At 55.7% G+C, this 15000-nt stretch overlaps 2 non-coding genes and 1 pseudogene across 2 annotated transcripts; all 3 read right to left on the minus strand.

Moving 5' to 3' along the window:
* Nucleotides 1-11121, minus strand: part of LOC140752877 (uncharacterized) — a 13261-nt pseudogene extending 2140 nt beyond the window's left edge.
* Nucleotides 11122-11553: 432 nt separating this feature from the next.
* LOC140752884 (5.8S ribosomal RNA) lies at nt 11554-11710 on the minus strand. Its single transcript, XR_012103484.1, has one exon. It is a non-coding gene; the product is annotated as a 5.8S ribosomal RNA (ribosomal RNA).
* Nucleotides 11711-12181: 471 nt separating this feature from the next.
* LOC140752902 (small subunit ribosomal RNA) lies at nt 12182-14084 on the minus strand. Its single transcript, XR_012103501.1, has one exon. It is a non-coding gene; the product is annotated as a small subunit ribosomal RNA (ribosomal RNA).
* Nucleotides 14085-15000: the final 916 nt, after the last annotated feature.

The following is a 15000-nucleotide window of genomic DNA, read 5'->3' on the forward strand; positions in this document are numbered from 1 at the left end:
GCCCTTTCCCCGATCGATACCGCGTGCTTGGCGAATGATAAGGACGAGTCCAACACCACACCCAGCAGTGTGGCCGAGTCCACGCTCCTGACCGAGGCGCCGTCCATGCGGATGGTAGGCGGACGTTTAAACTTGCCCCGGATGGTGATGTGGGCGGACTTGATGGGCGAGAACGCTAGGCGATTCCTGGCCCCCCAGTCCCTGACGAGATCCAGAGCAGCGGAGGCCTTCGCCTCGATGCTAGCCCTGGAGTCCGCCTCGATCAGGATCGAGACGTCGTCGGCGTACGCCACAAAGCTGGAGCCCGAAGGAATTGGCAGACTTAGCAAATCGTCAACAAGCACGTTCCAGAGCGCGGGACCCAGCACCGAGCCCTGTGGGCATCCCATCGTGGAGGCCTTCCACATCACCTGGTTTCCCACAAACAGGCCTATCCGACGGTCGGTAAAGTAGTCCGCCAACATCCGATAGATGTTCGGCGGACAACCCCCTCTCTTGGATTTCAGCAGTATCATGGGCCACCATGCGTTGTCGAAGGCGCCCGATATGTCCAGCATGATCAGCTCGACGTACTTGTTGGTTGATGTCCTGGCCACCTGCAGGATACGCTGTAGGGCGGTCACTGTGGACCGACCCCGAGTGAAGCCGTGCTGGCAGTCGGAGAGTCCAGTGGTAATCTCTGGTGCCGTCTTCAGGAGAACGCGTTCTAAAATCTTGCCAAGGATCGGTAGCAGCGTTATTGGCCGGTAGGCCTTGGGGTCATGCAGCGGTTTGTCGTTTCCCTTTGGCAGCACCAGCAGCCTTCCGTCTTTCCATACCTGGGGGAAAGTCCCCTCAGTCACGCACTTACGCATCAGTTCGGTCACTTCCGAGCTCGCAGCCTTCCACGTTTCTTTTATGATTTTCGCGGTCAGGCCGTCGATTCCCGGAGCAGTGTTGGGCAAATCCCTGACTATGTCCTGCACGGCCCGCACCGTCGGCGGGGCCGCGTCGCGGCCGGAGGGCAGACACGCTGCGAGAATCCGCACTTGCCGGTGGTAGCCGGTATCCGTCTCTGACCGGTCGTCCGGACAGAGGGCGTACACCAAGCTGTGCATAGCTTCCTCGGTGTTTCCGGGGAAGCCCTCCGCGTATCTGACCCCGGACACGACGTTTCCCGGTGGGCGTCTGCGACCGGAAGCGACCCGGTAGGCAAGGCCCCACGGATCCTCGTTTCCGGTCTCAGCCACATCCCTCATAAACTGTTGTTCAGTTTCAGTCATCCGTCGTCTATACATACTGCGGGCCTCATGGAAGTCCTTCCGGGCCTTCTCTTCCACAGCCCCCCCCCGTTTCCGGGTCTGCTGCCATTTCCGTCGTCGATTATACTGTATTTTCCGCAGGCGGTCCAGTTCACTCGTCCACCATTCATAGCCCGTCTCCCTGTCGCGCTCTCGTCTCGGGCCTAGGCACTCACACGCTGTCTTATCTATAATATCCGTGAAGTCCTTACATACCTCGGAGGCAGGTTTGCTCCAGTTAAGCCGTCCCACTCGTTCGTGGATGCCCGAGCGGAAACGGTCCCAGTCCACACCGCGCACCCGGAACCGCCTCAGCGCTCCCGCAGACTCCGCCGGTGGAGGTGTGGTGTCGGCGCCTACGGTGTAAGTTATTAATCTGTGGTCGCTGCTACTGGCCTCGGCGTGCACTATCCAGTTGTAGATGTTCATCCCTCTGGTCGAGGCCGTCACGTCGATATTGGACTCCCCGCCACTGTCACCACAGAAGGTCGACGGCTGGTGCGGCGCGTTGTGTACAATTAGCCCACGCGCCGAGATAAAATCTTCCATTCTTGACCTTCTGTGGCTGGCTTCGGGTCCGCGTCCAATCGTTTGCTCCGGCCTGCAAAACCAGAGGGGGGAGTGGGCGTTCGTGTCCACTCCAATGAGGACCTTCTGTCCTCGCAGTTGGTCCAGTAGCAGCTCCAGGGGTCCCAAGTGTATGTCGATGTCATCCTTATACTGGAAGTACGCCGACACCAAATATAGGTCCAGGGACGGGACGTGGCACACCATCAGGTGTTGCGTGCAGTGCTGGTGCAGGACCGCGCACGGGAGTCGGGCATTGGGGATGAAAAATCCCGCTTTCCCCGTGCGTAGGTGTTTTATGATGTGTTCTGCGTCATACGGCTCCTGCACCAGCACGATGTCCAGATTGTGTTCTGCGGCCACCGCGGGTAATTCCTTGGTGGCCGCCGCGGAGCCTGCCAGGTTAATTTGGCCTACCCGGAGCTTATCCATACTTGGTTATCTCAACGCTCCGGGCCTCCGCGTACTGGCGTGCAGGGCACTCCTTCGCCATCGTCTTGTGGTTGGCTGCCTCTTTACGCCCGAACTTCTTACAGGTCGCGCAGCATACCTGCGGTGGGTCGCACTCCGTGCCGCGGTGGCCTGTCTCGCCGCACTTGCTGCACGTAGGTTGGGCGGCCTTACAATATTTCTCCGGGTGGCCGAACTGCTGGCATTTGTTGCAGCAGGTGACCGCCACATAGTCAGACGCCTCTGCCACCTGCCATCCGATATATACCACTTCCTCGCTTAGGAGGAAGCGGCGGAGGCTAGGGGAGCACTGCAGCACGTATGTGGCAGTCCTGCCTGTTGGCCTTCCTTTCTTGAAGGCCACCCGCATGTCCTTTGCGACTCGCTCCGCTGTCCACTCGGCGTGACCACCGCGACTTGCCTGCTCCACGATGCTGCTGACCAGCTCCTCAGGCTTGGTATCGTTCTCCACATTACGGAGCGCGACGTAGGGCTGCCTTCTTGCAGGCTCTGTGACCCGCAGCGTCTTGGGAGCAGCCTCCTTCAACTTCCGGGCGTCCTCGGCCGTAGAGGTCCGCACGACGACGCCGGCGTTCCCCACCTTCCTCACCTGTTGGACCTGGATACCCAGATCCTTGGGGTTGATGGCCGTCTTCAGCGCAGCCTTTGTCTCCTCTGCCGTCTTCAGCTTGTCAGCTTCGGCCTCGGTGGGGTAGAAGGCCACCACTGCAGACTCTCCATGCGGGATGGGGATGGGTGCCGCGCGCTTATCCAATTTCAGCGCCCTTGCGTAGTCCGGCTTCGCAACCACAGCCGGCGTCGGTGCTTGCACCTGGCGGCCCAGTGCCGACTGCTGCATGGCCACTATCTTTTTGGTGGCCACAAGCTCAGCCTCCACAAGCGCCTTCTCCGCGTCAGCCAGCCTCAGTTCTAGGACGCCAATGACAGCTAGGATATCCTGGCCATGCCCGCTGATGCTCGTTTTGTCGGCCATATTTAACTTGTTCGAGGCCGATGCCACGGTCATGATTCCCTTGACCGCCAGGTGCACGGAGTTCAATAGCTCCTCCTTTGACTCGCCGAAGATGGGGTCCTTCTCCTGGTCCCTCGCTGGCTGCGCGCTGCTGCTGGGGCCATGGTCCCATAGTCCCCCTAGCGGCGGTACCTCCTCTCTAGCGGCGCTCCTCACCAGGCGTCGGCGAACCGGTTCCGGGATATCCTCCGGTGATGGTAACGGCCGCTTGCTAGAGCCCGACGGTGCCGGCTGATCCAGCATCTCAATAGTTTCCTGAGCCCGGACCTGGCTGAATGAGTGCGGCGGGGTCCGAGCCAAGGATTGACGCGGCATGAACGCCTCTGCGCCACGCTCCAGCTGCCGCAGGAATTCGCGCTCCTGCTCGATCTTCTCCTCACTGCGGCGTCGGAATTCCTCCACCAGCTCTGGGGTGAGCTGGCGGTACTCCATCCCCTAATCTAAACTACTCTAAAGCGATTAAAATGTCCAAAATAATAAAATAAAATAAAAGTAAAAACAAAGAAATGAAATAAAAAAAAACTGATATTGATGAACCAAATAAACAAAAGAGTCAAAGAAAAACACAGTCAAAAAACTACACTAAAACAAAAATGTCTAAAGACTAAATTGTCTATAGACAGACAGTCTTGCCTGTCGTGTGCGGCAACACTAGCGCGCGTCGGGCGTGTGCTGTCACCCGAGCGCAGTGACAGATGACAACTGCCAAGTGGCGGCTGTCGCTGACAGCGTCACCGACCACGTGCGCCCACGTGCTAACCTAATAACTATTTATTAACCTAAAATAAACTATTAATTGTCCACTTATTTAATAATTAAGATAATTTAACCTATTCTAAACCTAAACTAACACAGCAAAAGTCATAATACGTAAGGAGTTCGTGTATACTAGTTCTTAAAAATAATAAAAGAGTACCTCAGGGTCTCGGGGGTTAAAAACCTCACCCTTGGGGGATGATGCCACCACTCCGTGTACACCACACTACACACACAATGTTTTATAGCACAATAATAGTTACAGATAACTTTAATATTCGCAAAGAAACGCGGGGTAATCACTCGGAGCGCACGAAACACGTCCGCACAGTGCGACGACCGGCGACCGAGCAGATAGGGACAGTGGGAATCTCGTTAATCCATTCATGCGCGTCACTAATTAGATGACGAGGCATTTGGCTATTTATGCAGCGCTCCCCGCTATTAGTAACAACAATTTTAATCATTACAGATAACGAGGCGACTGTCCCCATCAGGTATCGTCGCTAGCTACATTTGGTCTGTTGGTGTATCCGTGGCTCCACAGATATTGTGTGGGGACCGAATGCAGCTGTATTGCGTTCGAAGCGGAACCACAAGGGCCAGACCTGAGCCCAGCGAGTCCACAGGACTCCGGTCGCTCAGCCCCGAACTTCATCCGACCACATGGTCGTCATCCGGTTAAAGCGTGACCAGTTCATGTGCGAGCCTTTTAAAACCAGAACGCTAATCCGTTCATACACGGGCTCCTTCAACCCCAGGAGACTCTTCATTTCCCGGTAGGATCCGAGGCTCCAAACGCCTCTCCAGGAGACGGTGCAGGAAGTCACTTCGACGCGGTCCTTGGTGAGTCCTAGTCTATCGGCGACCTTCTCGACTAGCTCACCGTGCCCCCCGTATTTGGAACGTTTGGCCCGGTGCGCATCGTCCAGCGGCCGCTGACCCGAGACCACCTGCACGTCGACAATGACCCCCGCCCCGCCGCCCCGAGAGGCGATTATGTCGGGCTTCCGGACGCCGACAGCGGTTTCGATCCGAGGCTCCTGCTCAACGGACCATCCTGCCCTACCCAATTCTTCGCTGAGATACTTAGCGACACAGTCATGGCGTAATATACGGCCGCCGTGCGTTCTATGGCATTGTTGGATGGTGTGCGCCGTCGTCTCCCTAACCATGCAGCCAGCACGGCAGTTCAACTCCGACTCACGTCCCGTCCTACGACCCCTTGTGTTTCGCACCCTAGAAGGTAGTGCGTTAATGTGGGTCTGAACGCACTGGATGAAATCGCGGCCGTTTAGGTCCCCCATTGGCTTTGTTATCCATTTATTGGATGCTGGGACTTTCGTCGACTCTCTGAGCTCAAATCCGTCGACTGATTGATGTAAATTGTCTCGCCAATACTGCGCCACCGTCCTCTCACCGGTCCTCGGGGCATCGGCAGAGAATTTCCGGAGCTGCCTCCCGGCCCACTTCAGCTTCTGACGTATCTTATCAGATTTGGACGCGGCTCTGGCCACTGACCATCGCGACGAGTCCAGCTTCCCGAACCTACGTACAATTAGGTCCGGAACGCATGTCCTCAACGACGGGATCGCCAAGCCACCGTCCCTGGTCGAAGCATGAAAGTAGCCGATCGGCACATCCTTCGGAAGCCTCAGCCACTGTCGCACGGAGTGCCGGATTTGCACATCGAGCATCCTGAGCCTATCATCCGAGATGTTGCCCAGCACCAGGCCGTGCAAGAACCTCGGAATGAGGTAAGTTCGGACAACCTCTAATCGCTGTTGCGGCTTTAGGGGGGCCTTCTTGATGTTTTCGAGGGCCTTTTTTACGTCCTGCTCGATTGTGACGGATCCAGCAGATGTCATCTCTACTCCCAGATAGCGCCAGTGTTCCTCGCTTTCCACCTGCCTAAGCCAACGACGGCCGAGCTTGAAGCTCCTCGTCGTGACGTAGTGCGGCTTCTTGCGTTTCCCATCCGGCACCATCGAGAGCACGGAGGTCTTCTCCCGGTTGAGCTGGAGTCCCATCATCTCCCCCGTCCTCGCCACAGCGTCGATCGCCTCCTGCATCCCCACCTTCGAGCCTGCAAGCAGGACTAGGTCGTCAGCATAGGCCAGAGCCGAGACTCGCTCCCCTTCCAGCCTATATCCAACTTCCTTCGGCAGTGATGCCAGAACGACGTCGAGCGCCAAGTTGAAGAGCAAGGGGGACAACGGATCCCCTTGACGGACCCCTCTGCCTACCACTACAGGCTCGCTGCGGTCGTTACCCACGGCTAAGGTGGTCTGTGCCGTGTCGTACAAACGCGCGATATAATCGCAGAAGGCCCCAGGCAGGCCCTTCTCCCTCAGGACGCTGACAAGCGCCGCATGCGACACTGTGTCGAACGCCTTCGCGAAGTCGAGCACTGCGATGTGACACTCCCGCAATTTCTTCCTGCAGTCCCCCAGCACAGCGTCCAGCACAGCCGAATTCTCGAGTGTGCCGTCGGCGCGAACGAATCCGCGCTGTCGTGCATCCGGGGGGCAACAAGCCTCCAGCCTTCGCGCCAGGAGAGCATGCATATGCCGAAGTGGTACCGACGCGATGGAAATCGGACGGTAGTCACCCGGCCCAGCCGGCTCATCCCTTTTCGGCACAAAGACCGTTCGGCATTGCCGCAGTGGCAAAGGAATCTCGCCTTTACTCATCCAGGAGTTGAATATTTCCGCCTGAGTTTTTGCTGGAACTGTACGCCAGTCCTCCGGACGTATACCGTCCGGCCCTGGCGCCGATCTCAGGTCGACCTTGGCCTCCTTCACCTCCTCTTCCGAGAAGGGAGACCACAGCTTCGTCATCGCCAGACGATCCAGTGTACCCCCGTGCTGCCCGTCGCGCCTTACGGCCCTCAGGGCTTCCGGTGTGGGCCCCGAGGCGTCCGACACCTTCTCTAGAATCGGTCGCCAAAAGGCTTCCAACTCGTCGAGTCGGTGCCGGACACCCCGACACTGTCCATCCAGGACTTCAGCTGCTGCGCGACCCGGATACTTCCGGAACAGCTCCTGCACCCTGGCGTACTCCATTCTCCTCCTCCGTTTGGATGTCATCTTGACTTCCGTGTCCTTTCGTGTAAATCCAAGGGTTTTACGCCTTCTAGACGTCACGGATCCCCGCGTCATCCGCTCTGTCGCCCTCGCAAGGAGGTCTTCGACTACGGAAACACAGGTAGACCGAACATCTAGCCGCTGGTCAGCTACTAGCAGCGCATCTTCGGGGCCGCTCATTGGCCGGACTTCGGCAACCACCTCTTCCGGAGGTCCCTCAGCTACATCTTCATCGACCTGCTCCGTTCTATTTCTCTCTGGTGTGGGAGGTGAACCCATAAGGAGTTTAGCGACCATTTCTTTGTATTTCTCCTTCCTCCTCACACCTTTAATAGCCTCCAAAGTGCGTCCCAAATTGGGCAAGGCTTTTGTTAGGTCCATGTTGATGTTGCCGGATCCCTCCCGAGTGAGGCGGGCCTCAGTACTCGCCAAGAGCTCCAGCTCCTCGTCGCGCCACCTTCGCTTCACCTGCGGAGGCGCGGATTTCGCGTTAGCCATTACAGGGTGGGCACGTCGAACGTGAACTCCCAACCCCGTCTTAGTGGCGAAGGATCGCCCACATCCGTCACATCCATAACCGGACGACATCCCAGGGCCATCAGAGACCCCGGGCTGAACGCCCGGAAGAGAATTGGCAACCCGTCCCGGCTCCTGTGGAAGACCGAGAGATTGCCTTATTTCTTTAAGGTTTCTGGGTGCAATTTCTCATACCTCCTTGCGGCGGGCAGCAAACCCACCGCTGAGGTTCGCCCTCTGCTTTCATTACGCCCCATCCGAAGATAGCAAATAGGCTTGGTATCGTAAACGATACCCTACGGGGCTACTCAAGGACCTCCCCCTGAGTTTCACCTAGGTCACGTCCCAGATCGTAAGGACGCTGCACACCACAAGGGGACCTAGGGACAAGCCTGATTGCGTTCGCCGCAGCAGACCACTCAGATCCGCCACCGCGACCGCAACGGAAACGTGCAATCTCCACAAGAGGAAGCATCCTGGAGAACTAAAATAGCGCTTTCAGATGCAACCCCCCCCCCCCCTTGTTAGCTTTGGCAGCGGCGCCGCGTGCAGGCCAAGGGTAGGAGTTGAGCCCAGCTCAACGAAGGCTCCATTGACAGTTTTTGGTCGAGTGTTTGGCAACAATTTCTCACTCTTTTATGCCAGAGAACGAATTGTTCGTGTCTTGTCCAGCTACCAGAAACTGTGAGCAACTGATCGTGCTCCGACCGTTAGGCCCGGCCACAAGGACCGTTAAGAGAGTCATAGTTACTCCCGCCGTTTACCCGCGCTTGCTTGAATTTCTTCACGTTGACATTCAGAGCACTGGGCAGAAATCACATTGCGTCAACACCCGCGAGGGCCATCGCAATGCTTTGTTTTAATTAGACAGTCGGATTCCCCTTGTCCGTGCCAGTTCTGAGCTGACCGTTGAACGGCGGTCGTACAGAACCGCGCCGATCGAGCACGAGACTAAATAGACGCGGCCTTACGGCTAGGAAGATCCGCGGAAGGCCGGAACGCGGGTCCGGATTCCGCCCGCACGCCCCGAGAGACGTGCAAGCTTCGACCAGGCCCGGCACAGGCCGCATCCGCTTCCCGTCCAAACCCGACACGCCCCGGTCCTCAGAGCCAATCCTTATTCCGAAGTTACGGATCCAATTTGCCGACTTCCCTTACCTACATTATTCTATCGACTAGAGGCTCTTCACCTTGGAGACCTGCTGCGGATATGGGTACGAACCGGCGCGACATCTCCACGTACATCCCTCACCTGAATTTTCAAGGTCCGCAGAGAGTATCCGGACACCGCCGCAAATGCGGTGCTCTTCGCGTTCCGAACCATATCTCCCTTCTATAGGATTCCATGGAACTCGAACGCTCAGGCAGAAAAGAAAACTCTTCCCGGACCCCTCGGCGGCGTCTTCAGGCCACTTTGGGTTACCCCGTCGAACACTCGCTTTGAAACGAGGGAACGATTGTTGAAACGGTTCCGCTGCCGGGTTCCGGAATAGGAACCGGATTCCCTTTCGCTCAAAGGGCGTTATTTATATATTATAATGAAATAATAACAAACACGCCACATCGACATAAGATCTCTCCTTGAGCTTAGGATCGACTGACTCGCGAGCAACTACTGTTCACGCGAAACCCTTCTCCACGTCAGTCCTCCAGGGCCTCGCTGGAGTATTTGCTACTACCACCAAGATCTGCACCGACGGCGGCTCCAGGCGGGCTCACGCCCAGACCCTTCTGCGCTCACCGCCGCGCACGTCCTACTCGTTACGGCATAATGACGTCATCCGATTAAAGACTACGCACTTGCCCGTAACGGTAGTGTATAGGCAAAACGCTTCAGCGCCATCCATTTTCAGGGCTGGTTGCTTCGGCAGGTGAGTCGTTGCACACTCCTTAGCGGATTCCGACTTCCATGGCCACCGTCCTGCTGTCATGAGCGACCAACGCCTTTCATGGTGTCCCATGAGCGTTTTTTAGGCGCCTTAACACTACGTTTGGTTCATCCCACAGCGCCAGTTCTGCTTACCAAAATTGGCCCACTTGGCACCGTCATCAGATCTTCGGCTTCATCGTTCGAGTAAGCCGAAGTTCTCACCCATTTAAAGTTTGAGAATAGGTTGAGGTCGTTTCGGCCCCAATGCCTCTAATCATTCGCTTTACCGGATGAGACTGTCCAAATCGACGCCAGCTATCCTGAGGGAAACTTCGGACGGAACCAGCTACTAGATGGTTCGATTAGTCTTTCGCCCCTATACCCAGTTCCGACGATCGATTTGCACGTCAGAATCGCTACGGTCCTCCATCAGGGTTTCCCCTGACTTCGACCTGACCAGGCATAGTTCACCATCTTTCGGGTCCCAGCATCTGTGCTCAGAGCGCGCCTGCATTCACGGATTGGAAACGAGACGCCTCGGGAGTGCGAGAGATCGATCAAGACCGACGCTCCATCCTCCCTGAGCGCGCGACAAGCGCACGCCTTCACTTTCGTTGCGCCTTTCAGTTTTATGTATAGTCTCAATGACTAGCACACATGCTAGACTCCTTGGTCCGTGTTTCAAGACGGGTCCTGCGAGTGCCCGAAACTGAATCATCGCTGACAGAGACGCGCACTGTCCGAGACAGCACGGCTGCGACAACAGACGCGCCGCACCAACGTCCGCACACGGGCAGGACGTCGATGACGACGTTATCTTGCGTCGGGCCGGACGCGCGTTAACGCGTGCGCGATTCGTACAATGTTTGAATACCGTCCGGTACAGCCGGCCGGCGAACGCCACCGTCCAACCGTCCGTCTTGCGTTGGACGACTGGACTCCGGGACGAAGCTTAGGCCGACTCCGAACGGGTCGCGATGTATTACTAAGAGAGAAGTGCACGCCGTCCGCGGACGTCGACGTGCGCGACCCGTGTCGCACGATCGAAACCGACGACATCGAGGCGCGCGCACGTACGCCGCGGAATGACGATGAATCTCTCCGTTCGTTCATTCGAGTTTCGCAGGTTTACCCCTGAACGGTTTCACGTACTCTTGAACTCTCTCTTCAAAGTTCTTTTCAACTTTCCCTCACGGTACTTGTTCGCTATCGGTCTCGCGGTAATATTTAGCCTTAGATGGAGTTTACCACCCACTTAGGGCTGCACTCTCAAGCAACCCGACTCTGAGGAGAGTCCCTCTCGCGGACGCGCTCCGTCGCTACGGGCCTGGCACCCTCTACGGGAAAACGGCCCCGTTCAAGACGAACTTGGACAGGAGTGACGACCGCGAGAAAACGGAACCTCCCGAACACCACATCTCCCGCGACCGGTACGACCGCGGGATTCAGTGCTGGGCTATTTCCTGTTCGCTCGCCGCTACTAAGGAAATCCTTGTTAGTTTCTTTTCCTCCGCTTACTAATATGCTTAAATTCGGCGGGTGATCCTCCCTGATCTGAGGCCAACGATAAAAAATGGAGGCAGACGCGATATCCGTCAGCGATACGACGCCGTACGTACGCCGTGCGCGCGACAAACGCGCGACAGCGACGACGGCGTCGAAACGCACTTCGGACGTCGAGTCCGCCTACGACGCGCCGAAAAGCGCGCGTCGCTAACGCGTCGCGGCGCACACGCGGAGGCACACCCCGTCGGCCTTTCAGCTCGCCCTCTTAGCGCTCAACACGCACGCAGCGCATATCGCACACCGAAGGGTCGCATAGAGCTTTCCGGGTGGGCTCCGGGCGCGCTTTGAACGACGCAAAGCGTACGCGCAATTTTGCACGCGATAAACAATTTTTAAACGGACCGACGCGACTCGCCGTGGCGCACCGCGCGGAACCGTCAAGTGTTCAAACGGTGCGAATGAACAGTGTGATATTTGTTTTTATACAGCCGGCCCTCAGACAGGAGTGGTCCTGGATGTTTCTCCACGGACCGCAATGTGCGTTCGAAATGTCGATGTTCAAATGTGTCCTGCAGTTCACACTATGACGCGCAGTTAACTGCGTTCTTCATCGACCCGCGAGCCAAGTGATCCACCGTCCAGGGTAATTGTTTCGCATATATCTAATTAAAGATAATGCAATACCATTTTTGTGCGTTCAACGTTTGTCACATGCACGTTCGAATGAATGTGCATTAAAGTGGTTACCTTTTCAGAACGCGCGCGGCGAGCTAACGCCTTAGCGCGACTCCAAAAAACCGCTATCGGTACACGCGCGCGCTCACGCTGCGCACTCCACGTTGTCACGGACTCGGGGCGCGGATTTTTACCTTTCTGCGTCCGAGACGGCGGGAACGCGCGACGCCAGCGACGACGTACGACCTTGTCGCAACGGAGGACACAATCGCCCGAGCGCTACGACTGTACGATACGCCATCGCCGACATCGGTGAGCACGGCGGATCCGTCCATCCATCCATCCATCCATAATATGGACGGACGGACGGACGGACGGTCGGATGGGTATGTTGTGGATTAATGTCTGCGTATTACGAGCGCGAACGCGTCGTGACACACGTTAATGATCCTTCCGCAGGTTCCCCTACGGAAACCTTGTTACGACTTTTACTTCCTCTAAATGATCAAGTTTGGTCAACTTCCCAGCAACGCCGACGGCCGCGAAGCCACCGCGTGTCGGTCCGAAGACCTCACTAAATCATTCAATCGGTAGTAGCGACGGGCGGTGTGTACAAAGGGCAGGGACGTAATCAACGCGAGCTTATGACTCGCGCTTACTAGGAATTCCTCGTTTATGGGGGATAATTGCAAACCCCAATCCCCAGCACGAAGGAGTTTCAACGGGTTGCCCGGGCCTCTAGGCCTGGGAGAACATGCTGATTCCTTCAGTGTAGCGCGCGTGCGGCCCAGGACATCTAAGGGCATCACAGACCTGTTATTGCTCAATCTCGTGTGGCTCGAAGCCGCCGGTCCCTCTAAGAAGAATTTTAATACGTCGCCAGTGAGTTGCACGACCGAAGTCGAGCACACCTAAATGGCGACGCCTATTTAGCAGGCTAGAGTCTCGTTCGTTACCGGAATTAACCAGACAAATCGCTCCACCAACTAAGAACGGCCATGCACCACCACCCACCGAATCAAGAAAGAGCTGTTAATCTGTCAATCCTTCCGGTGTCCGGGCCTGGTGAGATTTCCCGTGTTGAGTCAAATTAAGCCGCAGGCTCCACTCCTGGTGGTGCCCTTCCGTCAATTCCTTTAAGTTTCAGCTTTGCAACCATACTCCCCCCGGAGTCCAAAATCTTTGGTTTCCCGGAAGCTGCCCGCCGAGCCATTGTAGTAACGTCGGCGGATCGCTAGATGACATATTTACGGTTAGAACTAGGGCGGTATCTAATCGCCTTCGAACCTCTAACTTTCGTTCTTGATTGATGAAAACACCTTTGGCAAATGCTTTCGCTGATGTTCGTCTTGCGACGATCCAAGAATTTCACCTCTAACGTCGCAATACGAATGCCCCCAGTTATCCCTATTAATCATTACCTCGGAGTTCTGAAAACCAACAAAATAGAACCGAGATCATATTCTATTATTCCATGCACGAAATATTCAAGCAGCATTTTGAGCCCGCTTTGAGCACTCTAATTTGTTCAAAGTAAAATTGTCGGCCCATCTCGACACTCACTGAAGAGCACCGCGATAGGATTTTGATATTGAACCGGCGTTTTACCGCCGGCTCACCGACGATATGCTCCGCAAACGTGTCAGTATCACCGCGGATGCGGTGCACCGACAGCGCGGCGCACAAATGCAACTACGAGCTTTTTAACCGCAACAATTTTAGTATACGCTATTGGAGCTGGAATTACCGCGGCTGCTGGCACCAGACTTGCCCTCCAATTGTTCCTCGTTAAAATATTTAAAGTGTACTCATTCCGATTACGAGGCCTCGTAAGAGTCCCGTATCGTTATTTTTCGTCACTACCTCCCCGTGCCGGGAGTGGGTAATTTGCGCGCCTGCTGCCTTCCTTGGATGTGGTAGCCGTTTCTCAGGCTCCCTCTCCGGAATCGAACCCTGATTCCCCGTTACCCGTGACAACCATGGTAGTCGCAGAAACTACCATCGAAAGTTGATAAGGCAGACATTTGAAAGATGCGTCGCCGGTACTGGACCATGCGATCGGCAAAAGTTATCCAGATTCATCAAAATTAACGACTTCGGACGCGAGGCCCTCCGTCGATTGGTTTTGATCTAATAAAAGCACTCATCCCATCACTGGTCAGAGTTCTGATTGCATGTATTAGCTCTAGAATTACCACAGTTATCCAAGTAACTGAGTAAGATCTAAGGAACCAAAACTGATATATTGAGCCATTCGCGGTATCGCCTTAATACGGCTTGCACTGAGACATGCATGGCTTAATCTTTGAGACAAGCATATAACTACTGGCAGGATCAACCAGGGAGCTGACAGTCACTCGCGGACGAATGTAGCCGTCGTCGCTCGGACGAGAACACGACACATATCGACGCGGTCGCGGGCGCGTCCGCGTCGAATGATGTTTCGTTTTTGAACTCGTCGTACCTTTTAATATTGTACGCTCTTTGTTTTCGATGGTTCGTGCAGCGTCAACGGAGTATCTCATCCGATTGTCGCAACGATCCAACGAGAGAGTGTGCGCGCGATTTACTAATAGCGCAACTCCGAATTGGATGGTTCACGGCGAGACAATTTAAGATTCACGTTTCATTATTATCTTTTAACACAAACGCGAACACTGAAAACAGATTCAGCCCGGTGTTTGAGAGACGTCGTCCTTGGCGTTAATTTTTATAGCGCCTTATAGAGGACCGTCGCCATAGGCGACGTGCAATTCATTTGTAGGATCGATACGTGAACCGAGACGAGTTTAAACAATCGCATCGGTCGATCCGCACTGTTCAATAAAATGTTCAACGTTCGAAAAGTCCCACGGCGCAACGTGGAAGCGCGCGTTGTTGTGTTAATCGTGACATCGCGACGAATTTGTAAAGTTCGACACAAAATCCACTCGAAACACCACCAACACGAGAGTGCGCACACTACGCGTGAAACCATCGAACGAACTCTTGTATGCGGCATGCAGTCCGTTGTCGAAGTCGGTCAGTCTGTGTCAGCAGGCGGCAGTTATCCGCCGGCCCGTTCAGTCTCACCGCGCCGACAACGCACTACACGTCGCCCGCCCCATGTGTATGCGGCGCTCCTGTTATGACGCGTGGCAGACGGAGCGACAACATATGAACATATGAAAGTCCGTCGGTGGTTCGGGGTGTGGTGTGGGGTGACGATGGTTGCCGGTGGGGGTGGGCTAGCCCTGGGGGGTGCGGGGGAGAGTGGGGGGA

The sequence above is a fragment of the Epargyreus clarus genome, unplaced genomic scaffold (genome assembly GCF_041222505.1).
Source record: "Epargyreus clarus isolate Ecla_fem2 unplaced genomic scaffold, WU_Ecla_fem_2.2 ptg000025l, whole genome shotgun sequence".
In the NCBI taxonomy this organism is placed as follows: Eukaryota; Metazoa; Arthropoda; class Insecta; order Lepidoptera; family Hesperiidae; genus Epargyreus; species Epargyreus clarus.